The sequence below is a fragment of the Myotis davidii genome, unplaced genomic scaffold (assembly GCF_000327345.1).
Source record: "Myotis davidii unplaced genomic scaffold, ASM32734v1 scaffold163, whole genome shotgun sequence".
Classification (NCBI taxonomy): domain Eukaryota; kingdom Metazoa; phylum Chordata; class Mammalia; order Chiroptera; family Vespertilionidae; genus Myotis; species Myotis davidii.
This window is the reverse complement of record NW_006295056.1, coordinates 844,358-850,763: the sequence shown is the minus strand read 5'-3', so window position 1 is coordinate 850,763 and position 6,406 is coordinate 844,358. Positions and strand designations below refer to the sequence as shown.

The 6,406-nt window shown below is 39.4% G+C and overlaps 1 pseudogene; it reads left to right on the top strand.

Moving 5' to 3' along the window:
• The first annotated feature begins 4,758 nt into the window (after nucleotides 1-4,758).
• Nucleotides 4,759-5,530, top strand: LOC102753428 (annotated as a pseudogene).
• The last annotated feature ends 876 nt before the right edge of the window (nucleotides 5,531-6,406 follow it).

Sequence of the window (6,406 nt, the reverse complement as noted above, 5' to 3'; positions counted from 1 at the left end):
TAGGGACCTGAGGAACACGCACGGGAGGGAGCACAAATCATACCAAATACAAAAACAGCCTTAACACATGCCATGTCACATACAGAATCATTGACGATTCCATTGGAAAGATTACACTTGGATTCATCAGGAATGGAAAATGGCTAAATGAAGGTATCAGGATGGTTATCTTAACTTGAAAAACACTCAACAGGTTAAATGCAGTACTCCAGGTAACGGACTTGTCTTTTCAAGGCAAAAAAAAAAAAAATCCTTCTGCAGAGAGAGTATTGTTCACATAACTGAGAAGGTGAACTATTCCGAAAAGAAAAGAATAAGGCTTCCTGAGGATAAATATCTAAAAGATAAATCGCTGACTTTGGGGACTAGAGAAACCTCTACCCATTCAAACTAACAAAAGGATAGGAGCCTCGTGCATATTTCCTTAGATCCACCTGCAGCTTTTTGTGGAGTCTAACTCTGCCCTTAAAATGCCCTTGCCCAGCTCTCAAGGTCAGCTACCCTAAGTGGTAGGTTAACTCTGGTGTGTTTTAGTGGTAGAGCCAAAATAGCCTTTTTACTAAAATCAAAGAATTGCCATACTACCAGTTCGTTTTTTTTAAAAAATACCAAAATATATAAAGAAAAAATATTAGAAAACTGAAGTTTAGGGATAATCTTAATGGGAAATAACACATTGTATAAAATCATGTTGTAATGTTAAAAAAAAATTGCAAATTGAACAATTAGAGGTTAGCAATCAGCTACCTAATTAGTAGCCTGTAAGATACTTATACATACTTGTTGCCTTAGGCATCATCAACAGGAGATTATAATTAAGATGCTTCCTGAAGACTTTTTTTTTTAGTTGAATTAAGCCTGACCAGTTTGTTTTTCGATAATTGTACTAGTTTGATTTAATTAATGCTGGGAGCAATGCTGACTTTTGTGACAATTCTCTCATGACAGAACATCCTGATTATCTTCCTTAGCCTTATACCTTGCCACTCTATTTGCATTTTAGATCCTATAGTAATAACAAGAATTAATATGTACTGTATTGATTATTTGCTAAGTATAAGCCACTGAATTCAGTGCTTCACAACTTTTAAGCCTCCCTAAAACCCTATGCAATAGAAATTATCAGCCTTTGCTGGGGTCCAACCCCAGCAGGTCCAGGGGTCCCCAAAGGTGTGGACGGAGTCGGCGAATAAAGAATGACACGGAGACGGTGTCCAGTTGATCAGCAGCCTTGCCAGGATCTCTAGCCACAATCTCCAGCCAAGTTCTGTGTCCATGTTCTCTTGCTAGGTTCTCCAGCCAGGTTCTGTAGCCATGTTCTCTCGCTAGGTTCTCCAGCCAGGTTCGGTTTAGGTTCTCCAGCCAGGTTCTGTAGCCGGGTTCTTCAGCCAGGTTCTGTCTAGGTTCTCCAACCAAGTTCTGTAGCCAGGTTCTGTCCAGGATCTTTTGCCATGTTCTCTCCAGCGAAGTTCTTTTGTCTCTAGGTTCTGTGTAGGTTCTGTCTTCTAAGTTCTGTGTCCTAAATTCTGTGTCCTAAGTTCTATCTCTAGGATCTTCATCTAAGTTCTGTGTCCTGTTGTCTTGTTACATCTGTATTTATACCAGTTGATTCTAATCCTATCAATCTCTATTCCAAAGGTTAGGGCGTTTCTTATCTCCATTCCAGGGAGTAAAGATTATGTAGTTAAAGAGATTAATTACCCGCCTGGCACTTAGTGAAGGGGTTTTATTCCCTCCCTAACTTCAGGGGAAACTCTCTACCTGGGGAAACAACCTTTCTCGGAGAGGTGACCTTGGTTAAAACACATAGTGCCAAGAAGGTGATCAAACATATTAAGAACAGTATGCCATATATGCCAGGTCCCTTGAAACAGCAAGGATGGACCGGCTCCCAGCAAGCCTTTATTTTATAGGTGAGGAGCCGATAATGTTGGAGGCAGGATTTATATCTAAATTAACATTGTGATTCTAAGAACCCATGATCTTTAAAGGCTACATGTAGTTTTCCAATAAGTTATGCTTTTCTCTCTATCGGAGATGTCTTTCTCATAGTCTTCCTAGCAAACACTTAAGAATTCATAACTCAGCCCTAACCTGTTTGGCTCAGTGGATAGAGCATTGGCCTGTGGACTGAAGGGTCCTGGGTTCGATTCCGGTCAAGGGCATGTACCTTGGTTGCGGGCATATCCCTAGTAGGGGGTGCCCAGGAGGCAGCTGATCGATGTATATCCCTCTCCCTTCCTCTCTGTAAAAAATCAATAAAATATATTTTTTTAAGAAAATCATAACTCAGTTTAAATGTTACTTTCAAGTCTTCCCTGATCTCCTTCTTAATAAGCCTACTCTCCACTACCACCAGTATTCTACCACTAAGTCTAACACTTCTATTATTGCACTGTCTTTATACATAATTATTGATCTGTTTCTCTCTCTTATTATTAAACTTTGAGCACCTTAAGGGGAGAGACTGTTTCCTATTCTCAATTCTCAGTTCCTTGCCATGTGGCTTTCATGTGATCAATAAAGGCGTAAGGGATTTAAATATGAGGGACAATTAACACTTATACATTTACTACTTCGCTTCCTCTTTCCTGACTTCCTGAAATGTTCCTTTTAATATCTCTTCACCCCTTCCAGGTTAAACTTCTCTAGGTTGTCTAAATTTGGTGTTCTCTCCTTCCCTCACAGGCATGCCCTAAAACTTCCTATTTGGCTTAAGCTACCACTGCTCTACCAAAACTACTTTCACTAAGGCCATCAATAACCTTTGATTGCTAAATCTAGTGGTTTCATTTTACCACTGGTTTTCATTTTACATGATTCTCAGTAGCATCTGACACTATTGATCATGCCTTCCTTGAAATACTCTCTCTTCGTATTCAGACACCATGCTTCTCTTACCTACTCTGCTATATGTATCTTTCTTCTAAGCTTGCTCACTGTTCTTAACAAATACGGGTTTTTCAGGGTTCAGTTCTTAGCCCTCTTATCTTCTAACTATACTATCTCCCTGGGTGATCTCATTCATGCCCATAAATTCAATTTTCTATCTGGTTAGCTAAGGTTTGTGAGATTTTTATGTTTAGCCCACAACTTTCTTCTGTGATCTGGACCCAGACATGCAATGGTCTAGTTTCTATTTCCACTTGGAGTATGAAAGCCACCTTAAAAGTCATCATATCCAAGACTGAACTTTACCTCTCCCGCAGCTGCGGTAATTGAAATTACAGCAAGAACAATACACAAAAAGCCTAGTCCTCCTCCACTGTGTTCCCCATCTCCAACAGTAGCAACCTCAGCTACATCGTCACGTGCTCAAGGCAGAAATACTGGTTTAAGTTTGAGGTAGTACTTAGTTCAGCTATTTTTGCCTCAATTTACTTCTACAGCCACAAATCAGCTGAGTAAAGGGTAAACATGGGCTAAATAGACAGTTGAGGAGCATTTTCGTACTGGTCCCCTTGTACCTCATAAAGCTGTGTCTAATGTAGAGTGGGCATAATGGCCAGATTGAATAAAATGTTCTCCGGATTAGAATTGAAGTGGCACACACCACATGTATCAGAGCCCATTACATGCACTCAGTGAGCCACATGATGTAATTACACCCAGGTGTAATGGGCAGGTTCTAGGCCTTGACTTTTTATTGTGCCAACACCGAAACAAACTTTCCTTTTGGTGCTTGTCCTGCAAAGCCTGAGAGGTTTTCCACTATTTCTGCTTAATGCCTTTGTGGAAAATTCTAGCCACATTTAACAATTATCTTTGACTCTTCCTGTTCCTTACCCTTGACACCCAATTAATCACCAAGTCTTATTGTTTATAAGCCCTAATTTCCACCATTATCACCTGAAAAACTGCTATTTCCCAGTTCCACTCTTGCTTTCCTCTCAATTCACCATAAAGTAGCCCAAATGATCTTTTTTCTTTTTAATATGTTTTTATTGACTTTTTTAGAGAGAGAGGGAGGAATAGGGATAGAGACAGAAACATCAATGATAGAGAAAGATCATTGATTGACTGCCTCCTGCAGGCCGTGGGGATTGAATTTGAAAACCAGGAATGTGCCCTGATCAGGAATTGAACCCCAATCTCTTGGTTCTTGGGTCCACACTCAACCACCGAGCCACACAGGCCAGGGTGGAGTGATCTTTTTAAATAGCAAGTATGTTTATAACACTCTGTTTTGGGGGAAGTTTTCATCAAAGATCAGGGAACACTCCCTTACTATCAGACCGTTTTCTTTATAAGAAAGTAAAAATGTTCAGAAATTCAAGAGAGAGAGATGGGTAAGAAGTGGATAATTTTATTTTATTTTTGCTTTGTTGAGATTAAAGTCAAACTGACTTCTCTACTTTGTGTTACACTATCACCTAGTGCTTGATTGTTTCATTTTAATTGATTGTTGTTCAAATGAATTTTTCCGTTTCAGTATCTACAAACTGAAGTAGGTCCCAATTCACCTCTGTTCATGTGATCCAAGTTATATGCCTGATCCTTAAAAGTGTTGTTCAGCCGGTGTGGCCCAGTACTTGAGCATCGACACATGAACCAAGAGGTCACTGGTTCAATTCCTGGTCAGGGCACATGCCCAGGTTGAGTTTGGGCTTGATCCCCAGGAGGGGGCATGAAGGAGTCAGCCAATTGATGTTTCTCACTCATCGATGTTTCTACCTCTCCTTCTCCCTTTTTCTCTCTAAAAATCAATAAAAATATTTTTTTTTTTAAAAGAAGTTTTGCTCTTTTCCAGCTAGAACCATGGAGGGTGCCGAAGAGAAGAAGAAGGTTCCTGCTATGCCAGAAACCCTCAAGAAAAGCGAAGGAATTTCGCAGAGCTGAAGATCAAGTGCCTGAGAAAGAAGTTTGCCCAAAAGATCCTTTGAAAGGCAAGGAGGAAGCTCATGTATGAAAAAGCTAAACACTATCACAAGGAATACAGGCAGATGTACAGAACTGAGATTCAAATGGGTAGGATGGGAAGAAAAGCTGGCAACTTCTATGTACCTGCCAAATCCAAATTGGCATTTGTCATCAGGATCAGAGGTATCAACGGTGTGGGCCCAAAGGTCCGAAAGGTGCTTCGCCTTCTCCAGATCTTCAATGGCACCTTTGTTAAGTTCAACAAGGCTCCATTAACATGCTGAGGATTGTGGAACCGTATATTGTAAGGGGGTACCCAAATCTGAAGTCAGTAAATGAATTATGTACAAGCGTGGTTATGGCAAAATCAATAAAAAACGAATTGCCCTGACAGATAACTCATTGATTGCTTGATGTCTTGGTAAATATGGCATCTGCATGGAAGATCTGATTCATGAAATCTATACTGTTGGAAAGTGCTTCAAAGAAGTAAATAACTTCCCGTGGCCCTTTAAGTTATCCTCACCATGAGGTGGAATGAAGAAAAAGATCACCCATTTTGTAGAAGGTGGAGATGCCGGTAACAGAGAAGACCAGATCAATAGGCTTAATAGAAGAATGAACTAAGATATCTACCATGGTTATTTTTGTAATATGGTCAGTTAATAAACAATGAGCCCTTAAAAATTGAAGAAAAAAGTTTTTTAACCCAGCGCTGCATTTCCTCTTATGCACACCATTTTTCCTTTGCCAAGTAGGTAGCACTACTAGACTTATTATGATCCTATTATCTTCAGAGACACTAATTATGTCATTAATTGGATTAATTTTGTTGATCTATAATTTCCCAACTCCTTTGTTAATTTTTAATTTTTCCTATTGTTAGAGGAATAGTCTAATAATGTATATGGAGTACCTTGGAAAGCAAAGCTAGATATGTTAACCAGCTATGGGTAGACATTACTCAAAAGAGGAATGCTGACAAGTGGGAAGAAAAAAAATGAGCTGAACCTATAGCTAGTACCCCTGTACAACTACTGTGATATGATACTTGTTCAGTCCATTCCAGACAATTGGATAAAGGATTTCTAAACCTGCTATTGGTTATGTTGCTAACCACAGGAGGGAATAGTTTCACACATTACAGGTACCATACGTGCAGGCAGCTACTGTAATTCAAATGAAGTTGTAGGGGTTCAGAACAAGTCACCTCAAGATGTGCTTCTGCAGTATGTAGATTATTTTGAGTTAAAGGCAACAGGCTTTGCAGGCTCAAGATAAATATTTGCCCCTCTTAATTACCTAGAAGATTTTAAATTTGGGCTGTTGCCCATAATAAGAGATTATTCTCTAAGACCTGCATAGTTTGGTGGAAGCAGAGTGATGAGTGTCTTTTTTTTCTCTTCTTCTAAATTTAGATTAGCAGGAGGAAATATTTATGAAACTAGTTTCTTTAGCTTAGCGACTCTTGGTTATTTGCTATAAGTATTCATGGGTTTTTGTTAATTCTGTACTTCACTATCTGGTTTCTCTTCTTTCGTCTTGT